This window comes from Lissotriton vulgaris, chromosome 3_1, assembly GCF_964263255.1.
Source record: "Lissotriton vulgaris chromosome 3_1, aLisVul1.2, whole genome shotgun sequence".
Lineage (NCBI taxonomy): Eukaryota > Metazoa > Chordata > Amphibia > Caudata > Salamandridae > Lissotriton > Lissotriton vulgaris.
This window is the reverse complement of record NC_141689.1, coordinates 1,905,732,389-1,905,751,912: the sequence shown is the minus strand read 5'-3', so window position 1 is coordinate 1,905,751,912 and position 19,524 is coordinate 1,905,732,389.

The following is a 19,524-nucleotide window of genomic DNA, read 5'->3' as shown; positions in this document are numbered from 1 at the left end:
GGTTCACCAGTGCCACCCTCTGGTTCATCACTGCCACCCTCTGGTTCACCACTGCCACCCTCTGGTTCATCACTGCCACCCTCTGGTTCATCACTGCCACCCTCTGGTTCATTACTGCCACCCTCTGGTTCGCCACTGCCACCCTTAGGATCATCACTGCCACCCTCTGGTTCATCACTGCCACCCTCTGGTTCATTACTGCCACCCTCTGGTTCGCCACTGCCACCCTCAGGGTCATCACTGCTACCCTCTGGTTCATCACTGCCACCCTCTGGTTTGCCATTGCCACCCTTTGGATCATCACTGTCCCCCTCTGGTTCATCACTGCCACCCTCTAGTTTATCACAGCACTCTCTGGTTCACCAGTGCCACGCTCTGGTTCATCACTGCCACCCTCTGGTTGATCACTGTCACCCTCTGGTTCAAGACTGCCACCCTCTGGTTGATCACTGCCATCCTCTGGTTCATCACAGCACCCTCTGGTTCACCACTGCCATCCTCTGGTTCATCCCTGCCACCCTCTGGGTCATCCCTGCCACCCTCTGGTTCATCACTGCCAGCCTCTGGTTCAGCACTGCCACCCTCTGGTTCATCACAGCACCCTCTGGTTCACCACTGTAGATTATGGGAGGAAAGCACACCTGCCCAGCCTCAACTGAGATGCATTAATTTGGGGCTGGTTAATGTGTCACTGAATTTGAGCTTCAAGTCTGGCAGCTGCTTCCTTAGCTGTAAGTGCTTCCTGTTGCAGTTGAATTTTTTTTTCAGTAGCATTGTGCCATACTTGCAACTATTCTCTGACCCTGCTTTGAGGGTCAGAGCAGGGTCAGAGAATAGTTGCAAGTAGGCAACTAAACTTTGGAGGGCCCCCTCAGGAAGCACTACAGGGAATAGTTACAAATTAGCTTGAACTTTTGCACCTGCTAAGTGCTTTCAGTTTTGCAAAATTCGTTTTTCTGCAATTTCGCGAGATTCACGGGGCGCGAATTCGCTCTAAATCGAACTTGTAATCTGCAAATTCATGCAAATTAGTGGATTGGTATTTTTTTTGAGTGTTCGCAGCGCACCGACCGCGAAATTACGCATGCGGTCGTACATGGGGGCTGCCATCTTGTGTGCGTTGCGTATTTCCGGTTCCGGGCGCTATTGGCAATCTTGCGTTGTGTGCGGCGCGCTATTACGGGTTTGCCTGTGTTTTTGCGTGCTCGCGGGGAAAATATCGCGCGAACTTACCAACGTGGTCCTCTATGGGCGCGGCCATCTTGTTTTTCATTCATTGCTATGGTTTTTGGGCATGCTACCTTTCTATCCATCTTACATCTTTGTAATCCTATGTTTTTCTGAACTTTTTTTTGCATATTATCTATCTCTACAATTTCCTACATCTATATTTTGTGTTTTTTTAACTTTTTGTTACTTTATTACCTACTTTATTTCTTTCACTCTCTCTCTTATTTTTTTTCACACCTATTCTTCTTTCCTTTTTCTTGTGCCCAGGACCATGGCAAAGGGAGCCGACAAGGGCAAGGGGAAGGGTCTAGCACCCGTACCCGGCTCCCTTGCGGGCGTTTGAGGGGGGAGCAAGTCCAGGCAAGGGAGATCTTCTCTGCTGTGGAGGTGGCCGCTTTGATGGTTTTTGTCCAAGTCCTCCTCCCTAAGACCAAGGCAGCAGGTGGCGGATTGCTTCGGTTATGGCCTCCGGGAGCGTCGCCAGCTGTGGGAGAAGGTGTGCCGGGGCATGTGGAAGGAGTCTGGGGTCCGGCGCACCTACCAGCAAGCGACGCACCAGTGGACTGACATCTGGACCAGGAGCATGACATGCTCAAACCTGCAAGGATTGGAGATTCCTGGCCTTGGTAAGTAGCTATTTAAGAACCACTTTTTTTTCTTTTGCTCTGTTATATTGCTAATCTATTTTTTTCCTGAAGAGTACGAATGCTGCTGATTCGATTACATTGCAGGTAAATTATTCTTTAAATAGCTTCTGTCATTGCAGGTGCTCGCCTGGTTATTGACGTTGCTACTATGCTTACATGTTTGCAACTTTTTACTCATTTGAGAGCATTACTGCGTAATGGTAGAGACAGTAGACTCAAGTCTATTCCATCTTTGTACTCCTGCTGCTGCCACTTTGAAGAGATAGTGGTGGATTGATACGTTGAGTATATTATTTATTACTTGTTATAGAACATTTGTTAGTGGTCTGCAATCATGATGCCGGACTGTGAATGTCACGCGACGTCTCGTGCTGCTGAGTGATGGAAGTCGTAGTAGAACCTTTTTGTTGTTGGTGTAGTTACTGAATTACCTAACTTTCCTATTAGACAGTCTGCGAATCCTGCAATACTGTACTACTATCCTCCTAGTTGACCAGGTCAGATGCAATTGTTGTTAATTTGTTTCCCCGACATAATTTTAGATTGTGTTCAAAGAAATCAAATATTTCCCAAAAAACAATCATCCATGTTGTGTTTCTTTATTTCATGTTCACCAGAACCTCCCAGGGGCAAGGCGCCGGCGGCGACTGAGACTCCGGTGGAAGAAGGTGGACAGGATCAGTCCCTTGCAGGCTCTTTTGCTGGCCCCAGTAAGTTGTTCTATTGTTATATTAATACTTATACTTCCCTAACTTTTACAGCTCCTATTCATTACAAACTGTTTCCTAATAATTCTATGTTTTACAAAATAGTCCTTGATCTTCTTCTAATGTAGACTACTTTCTACATTCTTATCCTGCCTCTACCATCACTCTCTGTGCTACTACTATTTACGATTATGAGTCGGTCTGTGTAGGTAGCTAAGCTTGCCCAGTCGGCAAACGGTGTGAAACAAAACTCTGATCCAGCAATAGCTCTAGACACTGAGTGCAGTCATCTGGGTTGCCCTTGCTGTCTATTCCAGTCTTCTTAATGTAAGTGCTTTGACAATTTCCAACAACAAAATGTCATTGTTTACACCAAGTAAAAGGTACCAGTTGCCTTTTTGATTTGAGAGGAGCACATCCCATACCGCTAGTGTTTCAGGGACTATCCTGCACAGAAAGAAGTATGGACAAGATGATAGGTGCAGTTCGACTTTCGACATAGCTCAGTCCGAACAGAAGTTGAACCCCCAATCCCCTGACCGACTATCTAGTGTGTCCGACCAATGATTTTACGACCCAGAAGAACAGAAGAAGACTACCGCCGAGTCCCGGCCTATCTGAGTCACTGAAACATGACTGCCAAGTGCAGTAGTTCAAACCCTTCCGCACACTCACTTGTGAACAAAAACCACACAGTGTTTGTTAGTTTTAAAGTTTTATTTTCAATTAGGAAATGAAAACATTATTTCTATATTTTTAATAGCGTAGTATTTTGTGATGGATGACGTTAAAGTTTAAAATTACTATGACTCAAACTTAATAATAGTTAACAGACACATGAAATTATTAGAATAACTATGCGGGAGCCCCCACCTTCTTTAAAGTACTTAAAGTACTGCTGGTGATGACTTACTAGTAGTTGGTGAATCGTCTGGCAGAAGGGCAATGGAATCTTTTTTCTGTAATGAGATAAATGGTGCACGTTAAACAAGCATTCATCAGTTGTCATAAGAAGAAGTTTAGCATTTAATGGAATAAGCATATAAAAGGTTAACACTTCCTCCACAAAACCGTTACTTTTTTCAATCCCAGTAATAAAAAATGAGTTATGTAACATTTTCTTCCATTAGGAGACAAAATAGGGGGTTGTGTATGACATCTCAAAATATGACATGTTTTTCCTAGACGTCACAACATCTGATGCGGCACAGATGACCACCAGTGCCGGGGCCAGCAGTGTGGAGGGGTCCACTCTGGATACGGCGGCGCCAACAGGAGGAGCTGGGGGGGAAGACTCAGCGGCGGCGGATGGTGGTAAGTTATCATACTCCTTACTCATTGAAATGTTTTTGAGTAGGCTAGCAAAGGAGTGTATGATGTACTTTACAGTAGTACACAGTACACTAGTATAAGTAGACTGTACTGTTAAGAACTGTTACTAATTTAGAACTACTTTTTGGGCTATCACGGAGAAGACAGTCAACCTTGACTTGTAATAGCATTAGTTGCGGTACTTCTCGGGTAACCAATGGCTCCCCTCTATTTCACTTCAACTCAGCTGGCAAACTTTTATTGTGAAGCCAAGTCATATCAGATGTAGTTTAGGGATGTGAAGAACGAAAAGTTAAAGAAGGGTGAAATGAAGGACGAGCGAGTCTTAATATTTATGACTGAATGGTTTTGTTGAGTGCAATTCAAGATAAGAAGACGGCGGTTTCCAAAATATAATGAAATGGATGTTAGTTGGTTGTTGACAAAAATAAATTTTGGTACATTTGAGACAATAAGAAGAATCATAGACGTACTTTAGAAGCCTGGATGTTATCTTCTTTATCCTCATCGATAGCAGAGGTGTATGATGTAGAAGAGCAGACACTGAGTGGATGAAGTATGACCAGTGGCAGTGCCACCCCTATAGAAAAGTAAGACATTCCTATCCCCACCTGCTTGTACTGCTTAAATTACTGCGCGTCTGCATCATCATGACCTGTGTCTGTATTTCTCGGGTGAAAGCTGAGTGAGCTGCCATTATGGCGGCTACCACAAGTTCACGTACTAGTAATTTGTTTTGCAACACAAGAGAAAAAAAGTGAAAAAGGCCTTTTTTTTAGTACTCTCTGACTATGTATGTAGTAGTGAGTCCACCCATAGTGCTGCTAGTGGAATTCCTGAAACTCCCAGTAATGTCACAGGCTTATAAAGACGGCGGAAAGATACATGCCAAAATGTTATACTGTGTTTGCTACTTGCTGGTGTTACTGAGTGTCAACTTTCCATTGAATTATTTTTAGTTTATGTTAAAGACTATTGGCTACAGTATTTTTCTTTCTTTCTTCATAGATGCTACTCCAATAAAAGCTCACTCGCAAGGAGATGGCTGTCCGGGCCAGGGCCCGTAAACTGGAGGCTATTTGTGCCGAGTATCGGCGGTTGTGGGCTCGGGAGCATGAGGACACATCAACCAGTACATCCTCCTCCACTGCCTCCGGGTCCACCAGCCACAAGCCTCCAGCCAAACGGAGCTGTGGCCCGACAGCCTCACGCCGCCGCCGCACAGCAGCAAAAACAACAGCTGCCCCCCCCAGAGCCTAGATGGCACGTGCGCCGCCTCCGAAAGCGAGTGGATTACCTGGAGCGGTTCGGCAAAAAAACATCAGCGCCAGCTCCGGGACCTCCGCAAAGAGCTGCGGGACGTGCAGCACCAGCTGTCCACACTACGCCACCGGAGGAGGTGACTGTCTCTTGCCCCTTTTTTAAAGACTGTTGAGGGGGTGGGAAATGGGTTTTTGGGAAAGGGGACTTTGGGATTTTTGGACATTGGTTTGGTTAGTGAGGGGTGGTGAGTTGGGGTAATTTATTTTATTTTTGTGACAACATCAATAATTTATATTTCTTAATAATTATATTTTTCATACCAAAACACAGTATACGCGCTGATATTATTTTGTGTGGGGGTTGGTGGTGGTTACTGGATCTTTGCTTTTTCAAACTTACCAGCATGAATGAAACATCTAGTCCTGAAATGTACCAAAATGCAAGTAACCGGGTTTGTCAATTCAGTAGCCCTACTACTGTACTTTACTAGTAGTACTGTCAGTCTCTGCTCTCCTCCCAACTTAGTCCTAGCCCATTATTCTACTACCTCTCCAATATGCTTATCTTACCTGTGATTTGTGTTTGAGAATCGGGGTAGCCCCAGGGCTGTCTGCATTGCAAATGGTGATTAAGGTTGGTTGTTGACTTGAATCCTCGACGGATGCAATATCATTGTTGTGCTGGTAGCAGTAGTGGTACACAATGGCAGTATCACCATGTGAAAAAAAGGAAATGAAACATTGAGTGCCCTGAGCGTAGCATTAGAAACAGTACATTAGATAGTACGGTAGAGAACAGTGCCCTAAATTGTAGCCTAAGCAGTGCTAAATTAATGTAAATATAAGTAGTAGTGGCGTGGAGTTTGACTGCTATAAGAAATTAAGGTACAGGACACGTCATCAACGTAACATAAGCATTAAGCATTTGATTGTTCACGTGGTGTAGGAGAAGGATGTTCTTATCAATCCACGATGGCGCACATGAACTTCTGATTGTAATGATTTTGGTTGCTTTGACCTTATCCTCCCCAGCAAGTGTGTGAAATTTATTGTTGTTGTCAGTCACACCACAATGAAATACCACACAGCCCGGGGGAAGAGGGTTAGGTTTTAATTGGATGGGAATGGGGTTTTTTGGGAAAGTTTGGTAGAGAGGAAAAAAACAAAGCATGGACAGTTAAACAACAAATGAGGAGAAACAAATCTTTGGATTTGAAGATATCGATAAATCTTTAAAGGGACATTAAGGAAGGGCACTACTGCATGCCAGAAGTTGTTTACTAAATGGATGGTTAGGTTACTGCAAAGTAGCACTACTACTTACTGCAACTTACTACTAACTACGAAGAAACAAGTTGACAGTACAGGGCGGCAGTCAATACGCAATTTCACTTGCCTCTCTGCCCTCAGAGAGAATAAACACTTAGAACATTAAATTACTGTTAAACATAGCAAAAACATAGCAAATTTAGAAGCAGAGAGCAAAGAACTGCAGAGTCACACTCACATAAGTTCACAGCAATAACATTACTTAACCTCATGCGCGCTAGTGGAATTCCGCTCCTGCGCTGAGATTTTTTAAATTGCACTTTACGTGACGAGCTGGGCTCGTCATCAGCGTGCGAGGAGGCTAAGCCATGACGAGCCCAGCTCGCCATCAGCCTGGAAGGGGTTAAAAGATAAGTAGAAATGAATGTATACTGTTACTGTATGTTGTTGTACTTGTCCTATTGAATTTGGGAAGTTGCATGCATCCAGCCATTCCTCTTATTTGCAGTACTCCTCCGTTCAATCTGACGCTCCGTCGATCAACGTTGGATGACCAGAAGACAGCCTGTCCACTGCCTGCCTGGCGGATGCTGAATTGCGGCTCGCTAATGTGAAGCCTGACTTCATCCTTTTTTCCAATGTACAGGGTGAAAGCCTCCCTGTAAATGTTGATGGAAAAACAGGAAGTGATATTAAAACACCACTCATAAAAAAATATAAGGTATGTACGCTGTGTAGTGCAAAAAGTCACACTTTTAGTTTCAGAATCGACAGTACAATAGTTTCGAAAGGGCGTACCCTGAGTCTCCTTTTGAAGGATAAATAAGTATGGGCGAATTTTGCGGATCTTTCCCCTCAAGCTAGGTGTACTGTAAACTACGATTCTAGAACAAAATTAGACCTTCCCAGCAGTGCTCCCAGACCCTTAAACCCAGACACTAAAATGTAGAATACCCCCAATCAGACCCCAAAAAACTTGCGATACTGCTACCTGTCTGAGGCCTAGTGGAAAATGGTGACAAAACGTACTTTGAAAGTAAAGTAGGCCCAAATCCCCCCTTTCCCACCATGGATGTTCTTCAAACCACTTGCAACCAAAATTAGACATTTCTCGACAAGTGCTACAAGAGTAGACCCCAGAACCCAGTTGCTAAAATCTCGAACACCCCCAAACACATGCAATACTGCTAACCCTAACGAGCCCTAAGTTAAAAATACTGTCAAACGCTTTCTTCAACTAAGCCCTAACTCCCCTTTGCCACCATGGATTTTCTCCAAACCACTTGCAATCAAAAGTATTCATACCCAGCGTTGCTCCAAGACCCCCCAACACCCCCCAAACAGCAGGAACCCCCCCAAGAAGGCCCCCGAAAACACGAAAGTGAGCGAAAACTCTGAAAAGTTAAAAACGTTCCCACCATGGATTTTCTCCAAACCACTTTTATCCGGTGTTAGACCTTCCCAGCAACGCCCCCAGACCCGTCAACCCGGGCGAAAATAAGTTTAACACCCCAAACAGCCAAAAAGCAAAACCGCAAAAAGTGAGACTTAGCAAATTTCGGGCCTACCTGGAATTCAGTCCAAATGCGCTGCGCAGCTAGGCCCTAACTCCACTTTTCCACCATGGATTTCCTTAAAAACAAATGCAATCAACATTAGACTGTGCCAGCAGTGCTCCCAAACCCCAAAACCCACCCACAAAAACCTAGAAGCCCCCCAAACAGCACCCCAAACACAGGCAAGTGAGCAAAAACGCAACAACTTTTTCACCTCCGATTTTCTCCAAACTACTTTTTTCCCGGTAGTAGACCTTCACAGCAATGCCCCCAGACCCATCATCCCAGGTGGAAAAAAAGTTTAACACCCCCAAACAGCCAAAAAGCAAAACCTCAAAAAGTGACACACAGAATTATTTAGCCCTCAATCCCAAATCACTCCGTGCGCGCTTTGCAGCTAGGCCCTAACTCTCCTTTGCCGCCATGGATTTTCTTCAAACCTCTTGCAATCAAAAGTATTCATACCCAGCATTGCTCCATACCCCAAATCCCCCCCACAAACACCAGGAACCCCCCAAACAGCCCCCCGAAAACGCTAAAGTGAGCGAAATGTCTGAAAATGGAAACACTTTTTCACCTCCGATTTTCTCCAAACCACTTTTATTCAGTATTAGACCTTCACAGAAATCCCCCTAGACCCATCAACCCAGGCGGAAACAAGTTTAACACCCCCAAACAGCCAAAAAGCAAAAACGCAAAAAGTGAGACTTAGCAAATTTCGGGCCTACCTGGAATTCAGTCCAAATGCGCTGCGCAGCTAGGCCCTAAGTCCCCTTTTCCACCATGGATTTCCTGAAAAACAAATGCAATCAACATTAGACTGTGCCAGCAGTGCTCCCAGACCACAAAACCCACCCACAAAAACATAGAATTCCCCAAACAGCACCCCAAAGACAGGCTAGTGAGCATAAACGGAAACACTTTTTTTACCATGCATTTGGTCCAAAACACTTGATTCCGATATTAGACCTTCCAAGCTATGCCCCCAGACCCCAGCAGCCGCCCACCAAAAAGCAGAACACCCCCAAACAGGCAAAAAGCAAAAATGGGCCTACCTTCAATTCAGTCCAAATACGCTCTGCAACTAGGCCCTAACTCCCATTTTCCACCATGGATTTTCTGAAAACAAAATGCAATCAAAATTAGATTGTGCCAGCAGTGCTCCCAGACCCCAAAACCCACCCCGAATAACCTAGAAGCCCCCCAAACAGCACCCCAAAAACAGGCAAGTGAGCAAAAACGTAAAATCTTTTTCACCATGGATTTGGTCCAAAACACTTGATTCCGATATTAGACCTTCCGAGCGATGTCCCCAGACCCCTGCACCCACCCGCAAAAAAGCAGAACACCCCTAAACAGGCAAAAAGCAAAAATGCAAAAACTCATACTTAGAAAATTTTCAGACAACCAGTCTACATCGGTCCAAACACGCTCTGCAGCTAGGCCCTAACTCCTCTTTCCCACCATGGATTTTCTTCAAATCACTTCCAATCTAAATTATGCTATCCTAGCAGTGCTCCCAGACCCACACACCCTCCCCCACAAATCTAGAACACCCCCAAACAGCCCCCCAAAAACATGCAATACTGGTATATTCAAAACATGGCAAATTGCGCTGTTCACAAAACATTGCTGTTTTCAGCACTTCCACTACTTCGATCCTCTTGAAACTTACCTGGACAGTCACTTGTTCCAGCAATTCACAAGAATCTCAGCAAGGCAGAACAAAATCGAACCACCACCCAAAAAGGCCAAAATTCTGCCAATTCTGGACCAAAGAACACAAAACCCCCCTAAAACATTGTCAACATCATTATAAACGAGCATGCATCGGGCCCCGAGCCCTAGAATCAGCGTGAACCCTACCAACTTAAACCCAAAAACCATAGTTAATCGCACTGAACCCTAAACCGTAGATATGCTTTGTCTGCCTGTGTCAAAGAGCCTAGGTATGCTACATCAGGAGGATGCTTCACTTAGTGGTGCCTGCCTTGACCGTCTGCATGGTCCTGCCGCAAGCATGGGCCAAAAATACGTTCTGCTCAAGAATTTGCGATTTTTTGGTACTTTTGCAAAATTTGCAAAATACCGAAAAACATCAAATTTTGCAAACATAACGGATGTTTGGCCCAAGCTTGAGGCAGTGCCATGCAGAGGGTCAAGGCAGGCACCACTTAGTGAAGCAACCTGATGTAGCATACCTAGGCTCTTTGTCAGACAGACAAAGCATATCTAATAGTATGCAGCAAGCCACATAGTCCCAATTTTACATGAACTGCTGTCTGGAGTGGACTCTGCCTGGCATAACAACAACAGTACACTGCCTCGCCCTCGACCAATACATACCACGAATAGACAGACATGTAGTCCTGCTGTAGTAGTTGTTGTAGATTGGTTTACCTGTTTGCCACTCACGAATTGGCCATAGTTCTTCCGTAAACCGACGCTGATGATCCATCCATCCCAGTGAGTGACTGTAAAGAAAAAATATATATTATTAAATCAATCATCATGGTATATTGGCAAGTGAGTCCGCTCCAAGGACATTTTGCATATTTTGTGAAATGCAATATAGTGGCCCCTGAATTTGAAGTAGAATTTTAATTTAACAAGGTAAAAAAACAGAGTTGTTGACATGAGTTACAATTATTGTGTGAAAGATTAAATAAAAACTAAGACAAGACATATGAATCATCATTTCATACACAAAAAACAAACAGCAATTGGTTTCATCAGAGCCAGACAGCCATTGCTGTCCACTGCATGCCATCTTCTCAATTATTCATTACCTGTTCTACTTTTTGTCCGCATCTTCTTCGGAAAGTGAGGCCCCACAGGGCAGCCTCTCCTGTCAATATCAGAAGTAACTCTGTCAGCAATCAGCAAGCATGTAGTCAGTCAGTAATTTCAGTCCCACTTGAGGGGACTCGTCGTAATCCACCCATCTGCCTTGAGGGAAATGGATAGGGGGAGTCTGGAGGAGGAGTATAAAGGAGCATGATTGAGTTGGGAACTTGTGAACCTCAGGAATGCAGACTGCAGCACCTTCAAATCAATAAGGAATATAAGATGAAGACAGTGCTGCTGAAGGACTTGTTGTGATTAGGTGATTAGAGTTTTGTTGTGGTAAAAGTTGCAAAACAAAGAAAGACACACAGGAATAAAAGTGAATAAGGATGAAAAAAGGAAGTCATTTTCAGGGCTCGGTGTCAGGGAAGTAGAGCTCGTCCTCAAACTCCATGAATTGAGACAGGAGTAGGTCAGTTAACAGAGAAGAACTTCCGTCACCTAAGTCGGTCTCCTCTTCTTCCTGCGTGCATTCACGTACTTTGTAATCTGGTGGTATCAAGTGCTGATTAATTTTGATCAGTGTTAACCTCTCAACATTTTTGGCCGAGAGGCGGGTCCTTTTTGAAGTTACAATGGCACCAGCAGCACTGAAAACACGTTCAGAAGACATGCTTGCGAGTGGGCGAGACAAAAAATTTATAGCCAGGTTGGTGATCAGTGGCCATAGAGCCATTTTCCTGTACCAATACAGCAATGGGTTCGTATTAACAAAGACCTGTGTTGGGTCATTCCAGATAGGCCTGCACCATCCACTCAAGGTTCTCCACGGTTGCTCCACTTTGCGTACCATCTGTGGCCTTCTCAGCACTGGAACGAGCAAACCCTTGATGAGTTAGCCAATCCTCTTCCGACAATAATATGGCTGGGCCTGGTGCAGGAGAGGATGATGATACGGTTGCTGCTGGTGTCGTTAACGGCTGTGAGGGAAAGTGACTCCCTTCGCCCACAGATTCAGAAGTGGAACTTGACGCTGGATGGCCTGCTGATTCAGTTGGACTTCTGACGGCTCCTTGAATTTTCTGCCGATCTTTTTCGAACCGACTGGCTGACACAGCTAGCCAATGTTTGTACTTTGAAACATCTGCTTCATCAAAAGGAATGAATGCTTTGCTGGCCACTGCCTTTTTGTACCGTGGATCCAGAATAGTGACACAAATTTAATGGTGTTCTGTATGTCTGTTTTTAAGCCTTTCATTGGCAACTAGGCGGCTTAATAACCGCTCCGCCAACACATATGCGACTTGCTTTCCAACATCATCTCTGAACGTTGAAGACACGGCCTTCAGTTGGTGCTCTAGCATGACCAACAATGGGATAGCTTTGCTAAAAGAACAGTCCTCCCTTCTGACTTCATGCGTGAAGACCTCAAAAGGACGAAGCATGTCTGTCAGGCTTTTAACTAGCTGCCATTCCTCCAACTCTAGCCTCATGTCTTTCATAGTAAAACCTAGTTGAAAGACATAGTCATTGATTACCATGCACTGCTCAAACAGACGCTCAATCATGTAAAAGGTTGAGTTCCAACGTGTTGCCACCACCTGGATGAGTCCTTTGACTGGCAGTTTACGTTCATGTTGAATGCTCCTCAGCTCCTTCGGGGCCTTAAAAGAATGGCTGAAATGTGTGCAGATTCTTCGGCAGGTGGTCAGTAACTTCATGACTGTGTTTTCATTTTTCAAGAAATCTTGAACTACCAGGTTTATACAGTGCGCCAAATACGGCACTCTGAAATATTCACCTTCCTGCATGGCCTTAAATATATTACTGCCATTATCCGTGGAAACATAAGCAACTATGCGATTTCTTGGTTGCAGCCATTCAGAGACATCACTGTTAAACTTCTCCAAAATGTTTTTTGCAGTATGAGTTTTCTCCATGGCAAACATGGATAATGTTGCATGTTTCCGAGTAGCTTGAAAAACTGTGTCCAGGTCAACAACTGCACTTGACTTGTCGCTAACCCCTGCAAAAAACCCTGAAAAAGAGACCCAGTGTGCAGTGATGCACATGTAATCAAGGGCTTGGCAACTGGTCCACATGTCTGTTGTCAAGTGGATAGTGTGAACAGCACTCTTCTACAAAGTGCCCCAATCACCTCCAGCACATCGTGATGCAGTGCTTTAACCTCAACTCTGGCAAAATAGGACCGGCTAGGAACCTTCCATTTAGGGCAGACTGTTGCCACTAATTCTAGAAACCCCACTCCTTCCACGAAAGAAAAAGGGAGAAGGTCCAGCGCTAGCATTTTAGCCGGCTTTGCGTTATACAGACGTACCGTTGGGTGGTTGCGTTCAAATGGCTCCTCCGACCACAACATTCCGCGAATGGTGGGCTGGATCATTTTACGCGATGATGATGATGATGATGTCTTCAAACAAGTTAGGCCCAGTGATGTAGTTTTTCGCATTGGTGTCTCTCCCACACTCTTAGTGTGCCTCATAGATGTTGCAGGGGTTGAGGGTGTGGGCGATACCACTGCAGTGCTGCTGTCAGCAGAACTGGGAGTGCCAGAAAAAATGTCTGTCGCTTCTTCACTTCCCCCATGCACGATCAGCCTCTTGTCATCATCAGATGCAATATCAAGGGATACATTTGGATTTGTTTTTCTCTTGCCTTCCTCATGTGTGCTTCCCAAATGATAGTGTGGTGTAGCTTGAGATGACCTCTCTGACCTCCGGTACCATAGTTGGTACCAAGCTTACCCTGACTAACGAATACTTTACAAATCGAACAAACAACAGTAAAGAAGTCCCAAACTGGGGACTGGTGATGTCTGCTGAAGAAGGAGGTGCTACTTTGACTTTCAAGGCCAGATGAAGTGGAGGATGGGCGTTGCTGAAATCGTTTCTGTTGTTCATTTACAGCACCACTACTTGAGGTCGAGCTGGATGGAGGTCCATGCCGGCCCTTCTGACTAAAAAATATGGAAGCTGTAGGTCGTGTTGGTGTTGTAGTTAACGGTGGTGGTATCAGTGCCACGCTGCCAATATCCCGCTCAGCAGCCATTCGGGATAGGGTCAAAATGTGTGTCTGCTGCATGCCCGCTGGGGCTGGAGTGACGACTGTGATGACTGGGTCGTCGTCAGACTGTACATCAGCAGCAGAAGACACCACTTCTTGTTTGTCGTCATCACCCATAAGTCAAAGCTTTGCGGGAGCCTTCCTTTTAGGCTTAGCTACCTTTGTCGGCTCATGGCGTGACTCACTCTCAGACTGCATGGCTGGGTTCCAATCACCATCAAGGTCATCAGAGTGAAAGGGGCTTGAAGAAGAGCTTGTAGTAGTAGTAGTATCCCTCCTTGACCTTTTTCTTCTTGGGGATCTGGAAGACAATGGACAATCATCATCAGGGGGAGTGGCTTCCTCGGATGATACCTCCTCTTGAATATCAATTTCCTGATGTGCCCCTACTTCTGGAGGAACAAGCGTTGTAGGCAGTTGTGCCGCTCCATGAACCTTTAGTTGCACCTCTACATGCACCTGTCCATACGCCTCTCCTTGCGGCTCTACTTGCGCCTCTCCTTGTGGCTCTACTTGCGCCTCTCCTTGGGACTTTACTTCCGCCTCTCCTTGCGGTTCTACTTGCGCCTCTCCTTGCGGCTCTACTTGCGCCTCTCCTTGCCAATGTACTTGCGCTTGTACTAGTTGCACCTGTGTTTGTGTCTGTGGTTGTTGAACACTCGTCAGCTGAGTTACACCTGGTGTTGATTGGATGGTACTTTCTTGTGATGAGCCAAGATCACTGGTCGATGGTGATTGAACAACCAAAGTGGCTGCCGCAGCAGCACTCATGATCTTGGACCTAACTTGGCGTGGTGGCACTGAGCCCAATGAAGCGGAGGTGCTGCTTTCAGCTTGGTCCCCGGCGGACACCGCTGCTGCTGCAGGCGTAGTTTTGTTTCCCAAAAAAGGTGTCGGTGGGCACACCAGTCTCCTTGGTAGGTGGTGCAACTTGCTTCTTCTGCTCCTTCTTACTGGCAGTGGCAACTTTTTTCGCTGAGGCGCTACGGCCAACTTTCTTTGGGGCCATCTTCTTGAGATGTCAGAACAGCCGGCCGCAGTTGCACGAGTTGCAGAGTTGTCTTGTCTGTGGCCACACGTGACGTCACATGAAATTGTGCTGCACACAACGCTGCAGGACTTCTTCCTGGCACTGGTGGTTCTCTTGTGCACCTAAAAGCAATGGAAGCCAGAGGAACATCCGTTATACACCCCAAAAAGTCGAAAAACACTAAAAAACACCACAATCCCATGCCATCCATGCCCTCAATGAAGTTTAAATTCAAGACACCCCACAGAAAGACTAGGCCCATGCACCACTGAATACCCCTGGGCATAATGGTTGAAAACAAGGCAAACTGGGTGCAGGCCTGAGCACACTGCCTAGCTTCAAAATGGCCCCTTGATCCCCACCACATGGCCAGGCCCTGCCTGTACCAGGCCTCAAAATGGCCCCCACCCACATGGCCAGGCCCCAACACCAACCCAAAAAGTAAAAAAACACTCACAAATCACCACAATCCCATGCCATCCATGCCCTCAATGATGTTTAAATTCAAGACACCCCACAGAAAGGGTAGGCCCATGCACCACTGAGTACCCCTTGGCATAATGGTTGAAAGCAAGGCAAACTGGGTGCAGGCCTGAGCACACTGCCTGGCTTCAAAATGGCCCCTTGACCCCCACCACATGGCCAGGCCCTGCCATTACCAGGCCTCAAAATGGCCCCCGCCCACATGGCCAGGCCCCAACAACACCCCAAAAAGTAAAAAAACAGTCATAAATCACCACAATCCCATGCCATCCATGCCGTCAATGATGTTTAAATTCAAGACACCTCACAGAAAGACTAGGCCCATGCACCACTGAGTACCCCTGGGCATAATGTTTGAAAGCAAGGCGAACTGGGTGCAGGCATAAGCACACTACTTGACTTCAAAATGGCCCCTTGACCCCCAACACATGGCCCGGCCCTGCCTGTACCAGGCCTCAAAATGGCCCCCACCCACATGGCCAGGCCCCAACACCAACCCAAAAAGTCAAAAAACACTCAAACATGACCACAATCCCATGCCATCCATGCCCTCAATGACGTTTAAATTCAAGACACCCCACAGAAAGACTAGGTTCATGCACCACTGAGTACCCCTGGTCATAATGGTTGAAAGCAAGGCAAACTGGGTGCAGGCCTCAGCACACTAGCTGGCTTCAAAATGGCCCCTTGACCTCCACCACATGGCCAGGCCCTGCCTGTACCAGGCCTCAAAATGACCCCCACCCACATGGCCAGGCCCCAACACCAACCCAAAAAGTCGAAAAACACTCATAAATCACCACAATCCCATGCAATCCATGCCCTCAATTAAGGTTAAATTCAAGACACCCCACAGAAAGACTAGGCCCATGCACCACTGAGTACCCCTGGGCATAATGGTTGAAAGCAAGGCGAACTGGGTGCAGGCCTGAGGACACTGCCTGGCTTCAAAATGGCCCCTTGACCCCCACCACATGGCCAGGCCCTGCCTGTACCAGGCCTCAAAATGGCCCCCACCCACATGGCCAGGCCCCAACAACACCCCAAAAAGTCAAAAAAACACTCAAAAATCACCACAATCCCATGCCATCCATGCCCTCAATGATGTTTAAATTCAAGACACCCCACAGAAAGAGTAGGCGCATGCACCACTGAGTACCCCTGGGCATAATGGTTGAAAGCAAGGCAAACTGGGTGCAGGCCTGAGCACACTGCCTGGTTTCAAAATGGCCCCTTGACCCCCACCACAATGCCAGACCCTGCCTGTACCAGGCCTCAAAATGCCCCCACCCACATGGCCAGGCCCCAACACCAACCCAAAAAGTCGAAAAACACTCAAAAATCACCACAATTCTATGCCATCCATGCCCTCAATGATGTTTAAATTCAAGACGCCCCACAGAAAGACTAGGCCCATGATTCACTGAGTACCCCTGGGCATATTGGTTGAAAGCAAGGCAAACTGGGTGCAGGCCTGAGCACACTGCCTTGCTTCAAAATGGCCCCTTGACCCCCACCACATGGCCAGGCCCTGCCATTACTAGGCCTCAAAATGGCCCCCGCCCACATGGCCAGGCCCCAGCAACACCCCAAAAAGTAAAAAAAACTGTCATAAATCACCACAATCCCATGCCATCCATGCCGTCAATGATGTTTAAATTCAAGACACCCCACAGAAAGACTAGGCCCATGCACCACTGAGAACCCTGGGCATAATGGTTGAAAGCAAGGCAAACTGGGTGCAGGCCTGAGCACACTGCCTGGCTTCTAAATGGCCCCTTGACCCCACCACATGGCCTGGCCCTGCCTGTACCAGGCCTCAAAAGGGCCCCCACCCATATGGCCAGGCCCCAACAACACCCCAAAAAGTCAAAAAACACACAAAAATCACTACAATCCAATGCCCTCCTTGCCCTCAATGATGTTTAAATTCAAGACACCGCATAGAAAGACTAGGTCCATGCACCACTCACTACACCTGGGCCTACTGGCTAGTGAGGCTTTACAGGCACCCCAAAAGTTTTTTAAAAATCCAACATATAACAGTGAGCTAAAATTCCATGACATAAAAGATAATTAAGAAAAAAAAATCCCAGAAACAGTTGTATCATGCACCCATGACTAACCCTGGGCCTACTGGATAATGTGGCTACCCACTACAATATATATTTTGTTAAAGTTTTGAAAAAGTTTTAGAACTGTAGTTGCTTCAACTGCAATGCCCCAAACAAACAACACCAACTTACTTGTAAAATCTTAAGTCCAAAAGTGATCCAAAGTCCAAAAAGTCCTCGAATACAAATATCCAGCAGCAGTCACAAAAAGTAATCCTTCCAGCTCCACAGCCAAATGAAAAGCGACCAGGACATGGACAAAGCACTGGGAGGAGCTTGCTGGACAGGAACAGGAAGTTGGAGACTCTGGGGCACTTCCTTCTTCCCACCACACCCCAAAAAATTGACTCCTGCACCAAAAAGTGCAGCCAATTGTCAATCTGAGGAGTTATTCTGATCAAAATCATCATTTTCACAAGGTTTATGCTTCCTGCGGTGGATTTCTTGTGCAGAATTGCAATTTTTGCAATTTCGGGAACGTGAGCTGTTCAAATCTCCCGCCGGAAGTCAGCTGCGCGCCGCATCTACGTGTTTGGCATTGTTTACTCCTGCAATGCGTGATCGCGGGCCTTTATGACGTACTAGCGTTGTCAAACTCTCGCTGTGCAAGATGGCAAGCCGCGATAACGTAATTGCGTTCGAAAAACTCTTGCGCGATCACGCAGCAAGATCAAAAATGGCGCAGCACACGAAAAACCGGGAGAAAAACCACTTGGCGTACTCAGAATCACGGTAAGTCAACGCCCCGCGCGCCATATTGTATTTTTCAAGCGCGACCAAGCAAAATAATTTGTAGCTTGCGAATTTGCAGATTATTGGGAAAATTCGCGCGATTCACGGATCGTGAAATCGTCAAAAATCCGCAAATTCGCCCGCAAAACGGATTTTACGCCCACACTTAAAGTTGAAGCAGGTGTAAGAATTGGCGCAGCATGTTAGAGATAGGGCACCCCGAGCCTTGCTGGAGCTGCTTCGCGCTTGCAACGCAACTCCAGCATTGCGCTGCATTTCCGCCAGGGAAGCGTCATGCATCTGCCCATCCGAGCGCCAGGGTACACCGCATTGTAAATGCCGCACATCAGTGGTGGCGCATGGGTGGGCAGATGCGTCACAACTCTTCTGGCACATCACTGCTAATTAGCAGAGATTAGCCAAAAGTTGTAAATCTGCCCCTGTCAACTGTAGAGTGTGATCAGAGGAGAACATATTCTGACCTTGGCTCATCTATGTATATGTCTTGTCCTGCACGAAACTACCACCACATCAGGATTTTTCTAACATTTCAGCAGGCACAGCTGGTGATATAGAAGAACCTCAGGAACAAGTCCAGAGAAAGAGGCCATCAGTTTGCCGGTGGCTACACACTTTTTCAACCAGCGAGGAAGAAGAGGAGGAGGAGGGACCCTCAACATCAGGAGGCAAGGGGATTGTGCACACCCGGAATGAGGAAGAACAGCACTCTGGTGCTACGTCCCGCGGAGAGGCTGTGGAAATTGAAGGTGGGGGGAAGGACCGACATCTCTGACCATGATGTGGTGGAGAACTATTCTCCCCCACACTCTTCACCAGTGGGTCCTGAAGAGGTGTCCCCAGGGCAGGCCAATACTCAATCTGGGCCTGTCATCAGCCCCTCCCTACCTCCAGAGGCGCAAGGGTTTCACTTCTGCAGCCAGGATGTCATGCATCCCTCAGATGTTGTTCGTTGCAGTGGTATCATCCTGTCAGCAGCTGTGATGAGACATAAATGTCCATAATTTAGTACAACAGATGGTAACTATGACACAAAATGTCATTCTCAATAACCATTTGCGGATAATCCAGGACAATGTGCAGCATGTTTACCTCATGGACTTTACATGTGGGCACCTGCTCACATGAAGCATTTGCCAGCTGTTACCTCTCTGCACACTGACATCAGTAAGATGACACATCAACTGACAAACTTGTAAGAGAAGGTTACTGATATTTCAAGGAAAGGGATAAATGACCAGGACTCATCCGCATTACACTGATTTCACCTTTA